The sequence below is a fragment of the Thalassophryne amazonica genome, chromosome 10, assembly GCF_902500255.1.
Source record: "Thalassophryne amazonica chromosome 10, fThaAma1.1, whole genome shotgun sequence".
Taxonomy (NCBI): domain Eukaryota; kingdom Metazoa; phylum Chordata; class Actinopteri; order Batrachoidiformes; family Batrachoididae; genus Thalassophryne; species Thalassophryne amazonica.
Genome location: NC_047112.1, coordinates 92972919 through 92988145, shown reverse-complemented (window position 1 = coordinate 92988145; position 15227 = coordinate 92972919).

The window sequence follows — 15227 nt, the reverse complement described above, 5'->3', positions numbered from 1 at the left end:
GGATGAATGTGTGGGGCTTAGATGTATGTATGGATGAATGTGTGAGGGGTTAGATGTATGTATGGATGAATGTGTGAGGGGTTAGATGTATGTATGGATGTGTGAGGGATTAGATGCATGGATGGATGAATGTGTGAGGGGTTAGATGTATGGATGAATGGATGGATGTATGGATGGGTAAGGGGTTGGATGAATCACTCACCCTCAGGCACCTGGACAAGCCGATTCCTCTCTGCAGATAACACCTGCAGGGTGGGGGCCCAAGATAAGCATCCTTGCATGCGCTGAGGTCGCGAGTGATGTCGGAACCTACCTCCGTCCGGTCTCTTTGTGCACAGAGACAAGCGTGTGATGGTGTTATTTCCCAACCAGACTCTCCTGAGGTTGGGAAATTGTCGGGAAAGTGCTACGGCACTGAGGAGGTTGTCAGACAAGACAAGTTCAGCCACTGAGTCTTGGATGTGTGGTGGCACCAGAGAAAGTGCAGATGATGAACAGTTAACCAGGGTGGCCCTTTGACAGGTGCAGGACTCTGGACAGGGGTGCAGAGGAGAGGAAACACGGAGCCAAAGGCAGAGAAGGAGCAGCCCAGCAGCCAAAGGCCTCTGTGCTGTTGCTGCCATCACGACCGGGCCTGAAAGATAACAAATAAAAGTTAAGACATTCACACGACAGTAAATATATGATCTGTCAATGAAGCTGATCCTGTGTGAGGGACTTGTCAAAGTTACCATTTAATTATATGAAATAAAGAGTTTATGCACAATAATTACTAAAATTAGAAAAAAACCAATACAAAACTTTTATGAATCTCAGTCACACACAGAACAATAATACAACCTGATATTATTATTACAAACAGGTATCAAATATTACAAACCTGAAACCCACCTGTTTGTTCGCACTTTGCTGAGCAGACAGGAAACCTTTTGACTGTTTTCTTCACGTTGCGCTCCCCGTCTTTGATTTCTCCTGGGGCTGTGTTTGATCAAAGTCTGAAGTGTATATATGACTTTGTGCAGCTTATCAAGCACATACCCAGAGATGGTGTTAGGTGATTGCTTTAATCATTCACACGGTGAGTTAATGTCTTACTGTCTTTGTTTTCCTCATTAAGCCCGATGACAATCCTGAGGATTTATGACAGAGACCAAGCCCAGGCGTCACATTCCATAGGTAATAAAACAGAAATACGAGGCATAATATTCAAGTTTTATCATTTAAAATGACCAAGGTCGAAGCGGTGCATTCTTGTAGTTTGAATTCACAGCTAAGAACAGACACAACCAACTGCTGTTTGAAAATATAAAATCCATGATTTAGAAGAGTGGTGATGTTGCAGGTATGTTTTTCAACCAGCAAAAATTATTCTACATGCTGAGGCTTAAATTTTCCACTACACCACTTCAGCTTATGAACTGTTATTGAACTGACAGAATCCAAAATTCTGCCGACGCCCGGTATGGCGGAGCCGGGGCCCCACCCTGGAGCCAGGCCTGGGGTTGGGGCTCGCGAGCGAGCGCCTGGTGGTCGGGCCTTAGCCCGTGGGGCCTGGCCGGGCTCAGCCCAACAGAGCGACGTGGGCCCGCCCTCCTGTGGGTTCACCACCTGCAGAGGGGGCCATGGGGGTCGGGTGCAGAGAGGATTGGTGGCGTTCGAGGGCGGGTGACCCGGCGGCCCAGTCCATGCTCACAGCCCCTGGCTGTTGGGACGTGGAATGTCACCTCGCTGGGGGGGAAGGAGCCTGAGCTTGTGCGGGAGGTTGAGAGATACCGACTAGAGATAGTTGGGCTCACCTCCACGCACAGCTTGGGCTCTGGTACCCAACTCCTGGAGAGGGGCTAGACGCTTCGGGGAGGTTGGAGACATGGAGTCCGAGTGGACCATGTTCTCCACCTCCATTGTCGATGTGGCCACTTGTAGCTGTGGTCGCAAGGTCTCTGGTGCCTGTCGCGGCGGCAATCCCCGAACCCGGTGGTGGACACCGGAAGTAAGGGATGCCGTCAAGCTGAAGAAGGAGTACTACTTATCTTTGTTGGTAGGTGGGACCCCAGAGGCAGCTAACAGGTACCGGCAGGCCAAGCATGCCGCAGCCCATGCGGTCGCAGAGGCAAAACCTCAGGTCTGGGAGGAGTTCGGGGAGGCCATGGAGGAGGACTATCGGTCGGCCTTGAAGAGATTCTGGCAAACCGTCCGACGCCTCAGGAGGCGGAAGCAGCTCTCCACCAGCACTGTTTACGGTGCAGGTGGGGAGCTGTTGACCCTGACTGTGGATGTTGTCAGGCGGTGGAAGGAGTACTTCGAAGATCTCCTCAATCCCCAAAGCGACGTCAATCGGGGACAGTGCCTCTGGATTGGCAGATCAGGGTGGTGGTCCCTCTGTTTAAGAAGGGGGACCGGAGGGTGTGTTACAACTATAGGGGGATCACACTCCTCAGCCTCCCCAGTAAGGTCTATTCCAGAGTACTGGAGAGGAGAATTCCACCGATGGTCGAACCTCAGATTCAGGAGGAGCAGTGTGGTTTTCGTCCTGGTCGCGGCACACTGGACCAGCTCTACACGCTCCATTGGGTGCTCGAGGGTTCATAGGAGTTCGCCCAACCAGTCCACATGTGTTTTGTGGATCTGGAGAAGGCGTTCGACTGTGGGGAGTGCTCCGGGAGTATGTGGTCCGGGGTCGTTTGCTAAGGGCTATCCGGTCCCTGTACGACCACAGCAGGAGCTTGGTTGGCATTGCCGGTAGTAAGTCAAACCTGTTTCCAGCGCACGTTGGCCTCCGCCAGCGTTGCCCTTTGTCACCAGTTCTGTTCATTATTTTTATGGACAGAATTTCTAGGCGCAGCCAGGGTGTAGAGGGGGTCTGGTTTGGGAACCACAGAATCTCGTCTCTGCTGTTTGCGGACGATGTGGTTCTGTTGGCTTTGTCAAATCAGGACCTTCAGCATGCACTGGGGCGGTTTGCAGCCGAGTGTGAAGCATCCGGGATGAAAATCAGCACCTCCAAATCCGAGGCCATGGTTCTCGACCGGAAAAAGGTGCTTTGCCCTCTTCAGGTCAGTGGAGTGTCCTTGCCTCAAGTGGAGGAGTTTAAGTATCTTGGGGTCTTGTTCACAAGTGAGGGACGGATGGAGCGTGAGATCGATAGACGGATTGGTGCAGCATCTGCAGTGATGCGGTCGCTGTATCGGACCGTCGTGGTGAAGAGAGAGCTGAGTAGGGGGGCAAAGCTCTCGATTTACCGATCGATCTACGTTCCGATCCTCACCTATGGTCATGAGATTTGGCTCATGACCGAAAGAACGAGATCGCGAGTACAAGCGGCCGAGATGAGTTTCCTCCGCAGGGTGGCTGGGTGCTCCCTTAGAGATAGGATGAGGAGCTCGGTCACTTGGGAGGAGCTCGGAATCGAGTCGCTTCTCCTCCATGTCGAAAGGAGTCAGTTGAGGTGGCTCGGGCATCTTTTCTGGATGCCCCCTGGACGCCTTGCTGGAGAGGTGTTCCGGGCACGTCCCATTGGGAGGAGGCCCCAGGGAAGACCCAGGACAAACTGGAGAGACTACATCTCTCTGCTGGCTTGGGAACGCCTTGGGGTTCCCCCGGAGGAGCTGGGGGAGGTGTGTGTAGATCGGGAGGTCTGGGCGGCTTTGCTTGAGCTGCTGCCCCCGCGACCCGACTGCAGATAAAGCAGAAGAAAACGGATGGATGGAATCCAAAATTTTACAGCTCATCATTATTCAGCGACGGTTAAAGTTCTTCCTGGTGGTCCACAAGTATCAGACCTTGACACATTTTTATTTAGTCTCTAGCCTATATTAATGACCCACCTTCAATTTGTACAGATATTTATGTCAAACTGTGTGCTGATGACACTATTCTTTATGTTGTTGTTTGTCTTTTGCCCTCACGTATTCAAAGTAGATCCAGTACTTATAGAAACATAGATCTTCTGAAGCGGTCTCACAGCAAAGTACTAATCCGAACCTATTCTACTTTACTTCTGAGATCTGACAGCATTAGGTGCACACAAAGCAGAATGGCAGCCTGACACTGTTCAAGGACCAAGAGAAAAGTAACGAAGAAGCAGCGTTCAAACACGTGTCAACAACGCTGACCCACCCAATCCGCTGAGTGTGCACTTGTGAAAGTTTCTGCAACTTGATTCGTGGGGCTTCAGTTGCGTGCATGATATGAAGCTTGTTGTTTGCAGCAGCACCCGTTGTGAGGACCAGAGTGCAGAAAATTTATGGATGTGCTGCCATTCAGTCAAGGCAGAAGTAAGTAGAAAGATGGCATAAAATGTTGTTGTGTATGTGAGCTGCAGACGTTTGCATGCAAACATGCACAGTGCTTATCTGTTAAACACATAAAACTGTGTAAATAAAATATTCCCATAGACGCTTTGCAGATCTTGGCAAATTTCTTAAAATGTTGAATTAAAAAGGTATCAGCTGTGGATGAAGTAACAGGAGTTCACAAACAGTAATTCAAAAACATTTACTTTAGTCTATATTAAGAGTCTCACAGATAATTGAAAAAATTTAACATTACTAACTGAGATGATTCAGGGTCTGCTGACCAAGTGGTCAAACACAGTTGTTTCCAGTGAGGAAGGTTCCCTGTTCAAACGACACCCCTGCCTGTTCTCCAATATGGAGTTGTGTCAGGAAGGCCATCCAGTGTAAAACTGGTGCCAACTCGACATGCAGATCCACCTCAGAGCTGCAACCTCGAGTGAAAACAAAGGAGATGACAAAAGGACTTATTTTTACTAACTGAAATGATTCATAAAGCTTTTCACTGGGAGTTTAACTTTCAAACAGCAATTGTGAAAATGAAAATAATTTTAAACTCTACTTCAGTAAGAAGTCATTCATACCAATAAAGGATAAATACACATTTTGCTGATCAAAATCCGATTCATTATCATTCAGTTGAATGGGAAAGTGTGTCCAGATTTTTTGACTGGTGCTGTATGTCACAGAAGCATCCCGCAAATGCTTTAATTTTACCTCAAATCATTACAAGACCACCCATCTTTAACCCCAACTTACTGGCCCAGGATTACCACTCTGCCCCAAAATACTAGGGAAAAAAACATGATATGCAAAGTGAAAATAGCTACACCAGTAATACTAATTTCTTTTATAAACTGAGTTACTCAATAAATATCTTAAAATACACTTTGCAGCGACTGTGTTTGTTGAACTTTAATAACTAAAGAAACTACAAACTTTGAACTATAAAACACAGCAGAAACATTAAACTTGATAATGGATGAAAGATCAATCATTAACAACAAAATAGTTTTGGAGGTACTGAAGTTATTGGGTCCCCCAATTAAAATTTTGCTTTGGGTCCTCCAAAGATTTTGGCCGGCTCTGCAAGGCGCTCATGACACACCGAGAACAAGTAGATTAAGGACCTTGCCCAAGGGCCCCTAGCAATTTTCTGGTCTGGCTGGGTTTTGAACAGATGATATTCTTGTCTGAAACCCAACACTTAACCACTAGACCATCACCTCCCCCAATAGTTTTGGTGGTACTGAAGTTATTGGGGTCCCCAATTCAAATTTTGCTTTGGGCCCTCTGAAGATTTTGTCCAGCTCTGTGTGTCAAAATGACTAGTACATTTTTGCCTTAACTTAAATGTTAAGAGTTGCCATGTTATTAATAAACAGATCAAGCACCCCTCATGTCCCGACATACAGGAGGACATTGGTAAAAGGCTACAGATTATGTGAGAGTTCATACATTACCTCCACCACTCTGAAAGTATTAGACAAACAAGGGCATTTCATTTGTTGGTGCTAACCTGAGCAGAGCAGATAGAGTACTGGTATAGCAGTTGGGCTACCAATATGAAGACCTTGGTTCAGTTATGTTACCTGACACTCATCTGCATTGTCCCAGTCCACCCACCTGTAAGGGTGATTCTTTAACTACGAGCACTATTGGCCTTGTAAATGTAATTTCCACCACACCATTGCCTTACAATATAAAGCGCCTTGGGGCAACTGTTTGGCACTATATACATGTGCTCTGATTTCACTGTTTATCTCCATAGAAACTACCTAAACAATCTTTCATACAAACTATTTAAAGGGACATTACAGTGTTGTGGTGGAAATTACGGCAATAGTGTGGGACAACTACATTTTGTTTAAAAAAATCACAACAGTTGTATGACATTGAATACCCCAATTATGTTTTGATTATTTTACTGATATTTTATTCAGAGATATTTTAAAACATTAGAAAAAACATTTCTTTACCATTCATTTTTATCATTGAAGATCAAAAGTCTGGGTGTGGGACAAGCACAAAACGGCAATATTTGCATATAATGATGCTGACAAAAGGTGAAAAAGTCATCATAGACTACTAGAACAAATTTCTTAACACGCTTTCATTGTAAAGATAACTATAAAAGTGCCCGTAGTCCAAGAATCACCCATAAATGGGTACTGGTCTTGGCTGCGGAAATAACCTAGATTAGCCTGGGATCCAGTTCAGGGGAAGTTGTAGAGTCTCATCTGCTTTGTGCTAGAGATTCCGAAGATCAGCACCAGTGAGCCACAGGGTCTATATAGGACTTATGTACCAGGAAATAAAAGCTGGCATTTCAAACTATCTTTTCGTATTGACCTCAAACTCATGTTTTCAGTGCATAAAATATAAAAATAGCAAAAGAGCAAAAATAAATTGTTTTTAGGTTCCAAGACTCCAAAAACTCCAAAATCAAATTTATCCATCCATCCATTCATTTTCTTCCGCTTTATCCGGTGTCGGGTCACGGGGGCAGCAGCTCAAGCAAAGCCGCCCAGACCTCCCGATCCACACACACCTCCCCCAGCTCCTCCGGGGGAACCCCAAGGCGTTCCCAAGCCAGTCAAGAGATGTAGTCCCTCCAGCGTGTCCTGGGTCTTCCCCGGGGCCTCCTCCCAGTGGGACATGCCTGGAACACCTCTCCAGCGAGGCGTCCAGGGGGCATCCGGAAAAGATGCCCGAGCCACGTCAACTGACTCCTTTCGACATGGAGGAGCAGCGGCTCGACTCCGAGCTCCTCCCGAGTGACCGAGCTCCTCACCCTATCTCTAAGGAAGCGCCCAGCCACCCTGCGGAGGAAACTCATCTCAGCCGCTTGTACTCGCGATCTCGTTCTTTCGGTCATGAGCCAAATCTCATGACCATAGGTGAGGATCGGAACGTAGATCGATCAGTAAATCGAGAGCTTTGCCCCCCTACTCAGCTCTCTCTTCACCACGACGGTCTGATACAGCGACCGCATCACTGCAGATACTGCACCGATCCGTCTATCGATCTCACGCTCCATCCGTCCCTCACTGGTGAACAAGACCCCGAGATACTTAAACTCCTCCACTTGAGGCAAGGACACTCCACCGACCTGAAGAGGGCAAAGCACCTTTTTCCGGTCGAGAACCATGGCCTCGGATTTGGAGGTGCTGATTTTCATCCCGGACGCTTCACACTTGACTGCAAACAGCCCCAGTGCACACTGAAGGTCCTGATTTGACGAAGCCAACAGAACCACATCGTCTGCAAACAGCAGAGACGAGATTCTGTGGTTCCCAAACCAGACCCCCTCTACACCCTGGCTGCGCCTAGAAATTCTATCCATAAAAATAATGAACAGAACTGGTGACAAAGGGCAGCCCTGGCGGAGGCCAACGTGCACTGGAAACAGGTTTGACTTACTACCGGCAATGCGAACCAAGCTCCTGCTGCGGTCGTACAGGGACCGGATAGCCCTTAACAAAGGACCCTGGACCCCGTACTCCTGGAGCACTCCCCACAGGGTGCCCCGAGGGACACGGTCGAACGCCTGAAGTTAAAATCAAATTGAATCTATCAAATTGCAGATTCTTGTGAAACAGCATGGCTGACACAGCAAAAATATCTATGAATGCAATGTCATCTCACATATTCCATATGATTTGACAACCTAATAAATGCATGTTGAATCCTACTGTAACAGGTCAAACGGCTGTGGACGGACAGAATGGTAATCAACTATTCCATGACTCAATGTTCTGTTTGGTGTTCAAATAGATCAAACAGAAAGGATGTTTCATTCTGTCAGAAGGATTACAAGAGTGGAAGAATCTAAAAAAAAAGACAATAACTCCATCTGTTCATTCTAGGATTTGTAGTCAGCACTTTTCAGGTAAAATTGTACCTTTAAGATTAAGGAAATAATGGGCATGTTAAGGCATTCATTTAAACAATTCCAGCATTAACGTGGTACAGAAAATTAGCACGCTACAACACAAATTTATGGGATTATTGGAGTACAAACAACCTGCATGTTAATTATAGAAAACAGGTTTGTTAATTTTCTCAATATGGGCAACGCAGTGGCTTAGTGGTTAGCACTGTTACCTCACAGTGATAAGGTCCCAGGTTTGCTTCCAATCTGGTCCTTTCTGTGTGGCGTTTGTATGTTCTCCTGTGGTGGACATTCAACACATGATGGACATAATTCACCATACTGTGTGTTTCCTGACTGGTAAGTGGTAACACGCCCAGATGTGTGAAGCACATTCCAAAGTGTCGCCACTGGTGGTTAGAGTGTGTCCTCTGTTCTGCAGGTGTTAACATGCCGAGGTATGCATATTGATGTTTCCTACTCCGGCTCCTGCATGGGTAATGGCTAGTGTGTATTCCTGCTATGCATATAACAAGCTGTCTCGGATATTGATGTTTCCTGTCTCGGCCCCTGCATGTGTGATTGCCACTGTGTATTCCTGCTGTGCCATATGACAAGCTGTCTCTGTCCCTTGTGGTGCTTTTCTTGTCAGAACTCCTGTGAGGTTAATGTGCGGGGCCGAATGGTTACAAAAGGTCTGCGAAAAGCGAGAAATAAAGCGACAAGCCAATGCGTTGTCAAAATGGGAAATTGTTGCTCCTTCTTTCAGCTATCACAATTTACACACTTCCTGTGTTTGTATGGCTTTCCTCCATGTACTCCAGCCATCGATTTCTAGTTACTCACAAGATGGAGGACCAGAGCGATCTGCTCATTCACCGCCATCTTGGTTAGCGTCTGACAACCAGACATGAATAGAAATCAATGGGCATAATCAATGTTTTTAAGAGAGTTTCACCATAAATCTGCATTTTCCGTGCTATTACATTTACTCAAACTCAGGGTCACATTTGTACAACCAATATTTGTAAAAAACAAAAAAACAAACTGAAGAGGATCAGGCTATTTATATAATAGACTTGAATGAATTTGTTCCTCCCAGTCCAGATGTTGTGACGCAAGATAGAAAATAAAGCCATCAGTTTGTCAAACACACTATGTCTGCCATGACACGAGATACTAATTTGATCCTTAGTTAATTTCATTATGATGTTAAAAATGGGAAATAATTAGGGGTGAAAGTAAGAGCATCACACGCTCTCATCAAATTAAAGATATTAATATGAAAAACTGCTCTTAACCCACCTGCAGCACCGCTTTACAGAGCGTTTCTCCGTGAAAATTTCAAATAAGACAAATAAAATGAAACAGCCACACCAGCCAGGGTGAAAGTAAGATTATTCAACAGTTTATTGAATATATATTAGTAGAATATATAATGTCAAAGCAACTGTCATGTGACCCACCAAATTGAGAGAAAAAAAAACAAACATTTCCATTCTATGAATTTGCTCTTACAGAATAACTCAGGATGGAAAACCTGATGTGACAAAAACAACAACAACAACAACAACAACAACAAAAACTAAGAGGCTAATTAAAAAGGTTTAAATTGAGACTTATGAAAGTAAGACTTCTAATTGAATCATTAAACGAATGGGGAGAGATTTATCACAACAAAGCATTCAGGTAGTTAAACTGAAGTCACTGCTTTACAGAATGTAGATTGACACACACACACACACACACACACACACACACACACACACACACACACACACACACACACACACACACACACACACACACACACACACACACACACACACACACACACACACACACACACACACACACACACACATCATTTTCTAACTTTTACTCAGCAATTTTAGTAATTTCCCCACATCACTAATATTACACACATATGAACCCTTACTAAAAAGTAGTACATGCAAGTATGTTTCAAGTATACTTACAGTTTACTTTTTATATACTTATCAGTACTATTTTTTGGTAAGGGAAAGCTCACTCCACAATCCTTTTGTCAGGTTGTTGCTGCACAAAACGGCATTTTCAGATCACTTTAATCCACGTTTAAGTCAGCACATCATCGGTTTCTATGTAATCTAATGCCTGACGAGGCATAATAATGCTAAGCAAGATGGAGGCTGCCTGGCAACAGTTCACAGGCTGCGTCCGCTATCTAGCGGATTAAATAGGAATCAATGACTTCAGCTTCTTCCCACTTCCAAAAACATACAGGTTAGGTGACTTGGTGACCTTAAATGTAGCTGTGAGTATGTTTGTCTGTCTGTATGTGTCAACCCTGTGATCAACTGGCAGTCTGTCCAGGGTGAATCCACCTCTTGCCCAATGACTGCTGGGATATATGCCAGCCCCCGTGACCCCTGACTCTAACTGCATCCACAATAAAATAACATTTCTTATTTTAACAAACAACAAATAACATCATGAAACGAAACACTTTTCTACTAAATGAAGACTGTTTGTGACCCATCTTAATGATGAGAGGAGCTCATGCTCTTTAATCATCCACCTGAAGGAACACATTATTTTCTCTGAGAACAGAAAAAGGCAATTATTTATTGTGCTGTATTAATATCTGTGTTTTCTTTAATGATCAGAGAATCAGATTTAGAACATTGCTTCCAGGTGCATAGTCATGCACATCAGCATGAGTACTGCGGCACGTGAACTGCTACATTCCTATATTGTTCCTTTAAGCAGAAAAAAAATGACATAAACTTGACAGAACAAAGAAAAGTCTCCTGGGGAACAAATCTAATGTTTTAGCTCTAAGCACTCTAAGCAATTAATTACACAGTGACATTTTAGATGTGTAACACACAACATTAATTAACTTTAGATCCTACTGCATGTTGAGAGATTTTCCAGCTGTGCTATTGTGAAAAGGTGCACAGCTTCTCTACTGGGGAGACGCTTCACCTTCACATAATCAGAATATTAATTTTTATGACTCAGCCACTACTTCACAGTGATGTGTTCCTGGTACACTCCAGTTCAAAGGGAAGTACAGGCGACACTCTGATCGCTTTTTGTCAGATAAAATGCGTAAAAATAATTAACAGTGTAAACTCTTTAGTGCATAGTGTCGATATATCCTACCACTTAACCAGCAAAGTGCACTGGGACATGCCCTGGAAATTTTGCAGATGCAGAGAACAGGAGGGTTACAGAAACAGACACCACACCCATCTCTAGATGGAGCTGCACCTCAAACAGAGAGAGAGAAACAGAATCGGGCATCAGAAAGACAACAAATACAATATGATGTATCACAGGGCACTGACACCTGTTCAAATGTTTCTTTATTCAAACAAAAGCAATGACATCTTCCAACACATTTTAAAAATAGTACACAAAGGGCATATACCTACGCCATCAGAGAAATAATGGTTTTAAAACCATTATTACTCCACCAACCAACTCAGGAGAAAGTCACAATTGGGCACCATAGTCTCATTTGAGGGTGGGCCATAAAGGAATTAAATGAAAGAGCATATGAGGCAAAAACTGTACTTCTGGGGAGAGCCCCATTGTTATTAGTCACATTAAATCTCGGTAACACTTATGGACACAACCCCTCCCATTTGCCTCATCTTCTCTTCTCCACTGGGAACTGAAAAAAAAAAAAAAACCCTACACTTTTCACGACTGCTTCAGTGATTACAGTCAAAAACCAAACAGTGCACCATCTTTCCTTGTGAAGTGATGGTGTGTTTGTGTTGTGCACTGGCAGGCTGTCCTCAGACGTGGTCAAATCCAGAGGCGTAAAACTCCGGCTTCAGAAAGAAACCCCCCCCCATGTGTTGCTTCTACCTGTGCACCTAAAACAGGTGATCTCAATAATTAGATCATCCATCTGCCTGAAGAGTTGAACTAATTACAATTAGCTGGTTTATCAGGAGGACAGAACAAATATGTGGCTGGACTTTTACTTTCTGAAGCCGGAGTTTTCCACCTCTGGTCAAATCCCACAATATCACGCAGGGGTTGAAATGAGACTGCACTGCTCCATTAATATCTTCTTCACTGTTTTGTCCTCTGTGCTACTCTTCATGAACTCGATCTGAGCATGTAGGAGGGACAAAAATAAATACATCAAAAAACCTTCACCGTGAAGTTCACAATCTATTTAATGGTTAAAGAAGTGTTGAGGCTTGAACAAAGTAGGCCATCCTCAAGAGGCATCAATTATATTTTATAAAACATGGTTGTTTCTTACTATCTGGCACAAAGTTTCTGAATAAGTTTCTGAATAATCAATTTTCTACATACCAATCAATATTTAAAAAAAAGCATAAAAAATGTTCTCAATATAGTAATTTCTTTTGGTTTCCTCCTTTTTCTTAGGCTCACCACAGCAGATCTGATGTGGATCCACATGTTGATTTGGCACAGGTTTTACACCAGATGCCCTTCCTGATGCAACACCACAGTATATGGAGAAAGAAGACAGATGGTCTTCAACTGTGAAGCTTCTGCTTTGGAAGAAACTGCACAAGCCACCTGCACCACCTGAATATAAGCAGATACAAATCTGATATATGGTATAGAATTGTTGAAAAGTACTTTTCCAATCAGATAAAAGAGATCAAGGCAATTATTTCTGGGGGGAGATCCGGAACAACGGCCACAAAATTCATCCCATAGTTTTTGAGATAGCTCATACACAAACAAACAATTGTGATAACATCTGCACCTCCTCTGTTGGTTGATATTTTTCTTTGTGAGAATGCAAATTTTACTTGGATGATCTTACATGTTACAATCTGTAAAATGCTCAGTGATGGCAAACATGCTTGTATACTTTCTCAACATGAGCACCATAAGAACACTGAAAAGACATCAAATGCAAAAAAACTTTACTCTTCAAGACTACTATATTGCACAAAATTCAAACCACTCGATGTAGACATCACATCAAATTATTAGTTTCACTTTGCTGACCTTCATGAAAAGTCCACATTTACAGAGACTTAAATTAATCTGTAGCATAACTTAATGCAAGCATCATCATTTTAGCTCTTCAATATTATACTGTATTATAAAGCCAAAACAAACCTTTTTCAACAACTTTAAGTATTACATATATTCATATGTGCAGTGGAAGTACATGCTGATACAACAAAATACAACAAAATTACAGACAGCATATTTGCAGATTAGTGAAAAAAGTTCAGCACTTCTACACAGAGTACTTCCTGAAAGTACTGCAATAACAAGGTCAATTAATATTTTTTCTGCAGACGCAAAAGATGAATTTGTGAAGATTTACATCTAGATGTGTTAAAGAACAGAGAAGAACATAACATTATCTCATCAGGCTATTGATTCAGACGAGCTAAAAACTCCACCAAAACAACAGCCTTAGACATTTGATGACCTCAACAATTACTTATATAAGAAGACTTGGAGAGCTTAAATATAGAGGCCATGACACTGGCAGTCACTGGCAGTAAGAATCAGAAAGTCAGGAGGAAATTCACAAAAATGTGCTGACCAACAGTGACGATGGAACAAAGTTGTGTTGGAAACTCCAAAGTGCAAAGTAAGAAACAATCTGCTGATTCCAAAACATACAAGCTGCTATGGGAAAAATGGTGGATGTCGTGTCATGGCCTGGACTTTTTGCATCCCGAACAGGCTCACTGAACTTTACTGATGATGGGAACAACAGAATTAATTCAGATGTCCACAGAAACATTCTGTCTGCCAGTTTAGAAATGCAGCCAAAGTAAGGGCCCCTTCACACATAGTGTGAATTTGGTCAAAGTGTGCACAAAATGCACATGAAGCAGGAATAGTATGCAAAACTTGTAAATTCAAAACTACCTTGAACGCCTCGTACACCTGTTGCTACAATTATTTGCGCACACCAGCAGCTGAAAGACAGAGTGCGCGCTGTGAGAACCCATTGAACCCTCTCACAGCAGATGTCAGCCAAATTCCAGCTGACACACGCAAACATCTAACAAAGCTCGTGTGGCACTTAGAAAATGTGCGGCCAATCGTACTATCATCACGAAAACAGTCTGCAGATAATCACTGTCAAGCTGGATATGAAATTTGTCTAAGTGCCCCATGACTGTGGAGTTGCCGAGTGCACGTGATGTGCTAGAGTGTCGGCTCCCGCCACAAAACATGTTTGTGTGTGTCGCCCCCCCCAACATGTGCATGCGTGTGGTTTGCGTGCCCCCCAGCAGGTGGGGCACCTCTCATCTGATCACAGAGTGACACCTTGGTCTGTGCGGTGAACGGACGGGGGCGTGGCAGCTGCTGACAACTCTGGTCCTGGACATCACAGCTGCAGAACATGCGCCATGTTTTGACAGACGCGTGTGTGTGTATGCTTGCTGTCCTCACATCAAAATTCAGAAAAAAATATATCGCTTTTACGACAGGCTAGAGAGCGCACACACTGACAGGCTGTTCCAACTGGACCGGACAAGCAGCAGGCGATCTGAACATCATGTCTGTCTGACAGGACAGTGAGCGGCGCGCCGCTGGACCATGTGACAGGCCAACAGTACGACAAATACGGCACTTTCGGTCACATATCAGCAGAAATACGCTGTATCAAATGCCGTTTGGTCAGTTATCACAGTGCTTTTTTCTTTTTTTTTTAGAAAATACGTTTATCTGCTTGTTGATTTTAACCATTTCACACAGTGGTAAAGTTTCCGTCTGGTAATCAGAGCGTGTGGGTTCAAATCCCGTGAGTGGGTTTTTTTTTTTTAACCACGGGGTTCTGTATTACGTCCCTTTTTATGCATTATTTATATATCAACCCAGTGATATTCACTAATTATACAGCTGCTCTTTATTTTATTTTCCTCCACATCAGCAGCGCTGTCGGCACGATGTTTCATGGTGTAGTAATTTGAACCGTTTCACGTAATTCGACCAAATTTGCATTATGTGTGAAGGGGCCCTAATCAGGAAGAAAATTCAGTATGTGGCAAGATGATCCAAAAACCACCACCAAGTCAACAAATTACTTAATCAGAAGTAAA